Raw genomic sequence first — 3,530 nt, 5'->3', positions numbered from 1 at the left:
ATAAAATAAATAAAATAAAATAAAGATTAAAAATACAAATAGGTGACCCCTCACATTTTTTTTTAATTTTTTGTTAATCCTCATGTGCGGATATTTTTCCATTGACTTTTAGAGAGAGTGGAAGGGAGGGGGAGAGATCCAGAGAGAGAAACATCAATGTGAGAGAGACACATCAATTGGTTGCCTCCCACATGCACCAGGATCAGGGTCGAGATGGAATCTGCAACCAAGGTATGTGCCCTTGACCAGAATCGAACCTGGAACCCTTCAGTCCTTGGGCTGACACTCTATCCACTGAGCAAAACTGGCCAGGGTGGCCCCTCAACATTTAAAAAAATAATAACCTTAGATCAAGGAGGAATTTTAAAAAGATGAAATTGTGCTGCGCTTAGCACGGCCAGAGGTGAACCTGAGGGGGAGCAGTGAAGGATTAAAGACAGGTTCCTGCCCATGAGGGCCTGGCAGACCAGTAAAGAGGTCATATTATTAATGACAATAGCAATAATAATACCATGACAGCACTTACCCTGTGGCAGGAGCTTCCCTTAGCACTACATACAGATTAATCATTTCCTCCTCATAAGGGCCCTATGAGGCAATAACTATCCATTTTATAGGTGAAGAACTGAGGCTCTATGAGGTATTGGACATTGTTCTAGGAACTAGGGAGTATCAGAACTGGGGTTACAAACCCAGGGTAGCTGACTCTAGGGCAGTGGTTCTCAACTTTGGCTGCACATTAGAATCACCTGGGAGTCTTTTTAAAATCCTGATTTCTGGGCCTCATCCTCCGGAAATTCTGTTTCTTTGTTACTAATGTTGTGGCCCCACCCCATAACAAAGAAACAGAATTTCCGGAGGATGAGGCCCAGAAATCAGGATTTTAAAAAGATTCCCAGGTGATTCTAATGTGCAGCCAAGGTTGAGAACCACTGCTCTAGAAGGAAACTTTAGCATCTCAAATGTCCTCATTATTAAATACAAACAATGAAAATTAAAGAACTAACTATTCATCTTATGAAATTAGGGAAGGACTATTAAAAGAGTCTCAGAAGTTAGTAATAAGGATAGCATTTAAAAATTAATAAATTAGAAAACATACAAAAAGGATAAAAAATAAAAAGCTGGTTTGGGTGGAAAAATACAAATGGAAAAAAATTGTGTGAGCTACATAAACTTTTTGCAAGCCTGATAAGGTGAAAAATTGACAAGATTAGAAATCACAAAGGAGAAATAACCACAATCCTGAGTGGGAAAATATATGTGTTTGAGTGTTCTACAATTTTTATTAATGTGAAATATATTCATAGTCCATTTTGAAGTTAAAAATAGAATATAAAACGGTAAGTACAGTGAGGACCCACTTTTATTAGACAAAATAAAAGCATATGTTGTATATTCATGGAAAAATGAATAAAGATCTTGAACAAAGATCTTTCAGCCTAAAATTATGGGTGATTTCTATATTAGGCTTACAAGTATGGGTAACTTTTTAAAATATATATATATTTTTATTGATTTCAAAAGGAAGGGAGAGGGATAAAAACATCAATAATGAGAGAGGATCATTGATTGGCTGCCTCCTGCACACCCCCTACTGGGAATTGAGCCCGCAACCGGGGCTTGTGCCCTTGACCGGAATTGAACCTGGGACCCTTCAGTCCGAAGGCTGACGTTCTATCCACTGAGCCAAATTGGCTAGGCTATGAGTAATTTTTTATATTGGTTTTATAACAAATACTAATATACTTAAAGGTTAGTGTAAGTTAACAAACATTATAAACTATTTTAGGTTACTGAACAGTAACTATTTAGTGTAACATTTAAGGGGAGACAATTTTAAATTTCCCTATTTACTTTGCAGTTTCCACACCAATATGTTTTATTTTGTAGCAACATACTTCTTGCAATGTGTCCTTACCCAAATTGCTGGGATTATGGTAATATAGCACAGTAAAGATCATTTTCTCCTTCAATGAGATAAAGCCATAAAGGACAGACATTTGGCTCTTCCTTCCTTCCTTAAAGATTATTTTATTGATTTTGAGAGAGAAAGGAAGGCAGAGGCAGAGAGAGAGAGAGAGAGAGAGAGAAACATTGATTGGCTGACTCCTGCACGCACCCTACTGGGGATGGAGCCTGAAACCCCAGCATGTGCCCCATCAGAATGGAACAGTGATCTCCTGGTTTATGGGTCAATGCTCAACCACTGAGCCACAGGGGTCCTGGCCTGAGTGTATTTAGTGAGTGCCTACTATATACCAACCATTGATTTAGCCAGTGATGGCGAACCTATGTCACCTCTGACACGCAAACTCATTTTTTTGCTTGATATTTCTTTGTTAAATGGCATTTAAATATATAAAATAAATATCAAAAATATAAATCTTTTACTATGGTTGCAAATATCAAAAAATTTCTATATGTGACACGGCACCAGAGTTAAGTTAGGGTTTTTCAAAATGCTGACACGCCGAGCTCAAAAGGTTCGCCATCACTGCCCTAAATGCTGCCGATACAGGTTTAATCAAAATAGGCAAAGCTCCTGCCCTTAGGAAACGTATTATCCTGTAAAGATGCATTCTTTATTTTTTTTAAATCAACTTGAGGTTTGGCTTGCAAACAATAAAATGCATTTTTTTATTTCAATGAATTTTTGCACGTGCATACACCCATATAACGATCAACATAATCAAGATACAAAACATTTCCATCACCTCGGATCACCTAGTCCTATTCCAGTGAATCATTTCTTGACACCCCCAGCAGTCACTGTTCTGTTTTCTGTCGTTGTAGTTTAGATTTGTCTTTTTGTAGTTTCACATAGATGGAATCATACTCTTTTGCCCAAACTATGATTTCCTTTGCTCAACATAATTTATTTTGAGATGTGTTTCTGCATGTTAAGTAGCTCACCCGTTTGTTGATAATTACTATTAATTACATCGTATGGCTACGCCCCAAGTTCACCAGTTGATGAACATTTGGGTTGTGTCGAGCTTTTTGTCATTAAAAATAAAGCTATGAAAATTAATGTACAAGCACATTTTTATTCCTAAGTAAATACCTAGCAGTGGGATTGCTGGAACACTTAAGTGCATAACCTTATTGTAATTTACCAAAGTAGTTGTAACCATTTTGCATTCCCATCAGCAACAAGAAAGGTCCAGCTGCTCCACGTCCTAGTTAACATTTGGTAACTTCTTTTAAAGTTTAATGGGTATGTCGTGGTCAAGATGCGTTCCTTACCCGTACCAGGCTACTGACGTAACCCCACTTTGAAACTGATTCTTTTATTACAATTTTTGTAGGAGTTTAAAAGAAAATGGCTGGCTTGAGCCTGCAGATGTTGTGTTCCTATTTTTCCTCCAGAAACCCGCAGGCGCTCTCCAGAAAACATAAACCTGGTGCCGGGCAGCACTAGCTCCGTAGAACTGCAGGAGCCGGCTCTTCATTCCAGACCGCAACGGATAGGGTCTCCTGACGCCTCCATATTTCCTGGAGCCTTCGCGTCACCTTTCTAAGAATTT

This window comes from Myotis brandtii, unplaced genomic scaffold, assembly GCF_000412655.1.
Source record: "Myotis brandtii unplaced genomic scaffold, ASM41265v1 scaffold266, whole genome shotgun sequence".
NCBI classification, from domain to species: domain Eukaryota; kingdom Metazoa; phylum Chordata; class Mammalia; order Chiroptera; family Vespertilionidae; genus Myotis; species Myotis brandtii.
This window is presented reverse-complemented; position numbering follows the sequence as displayed.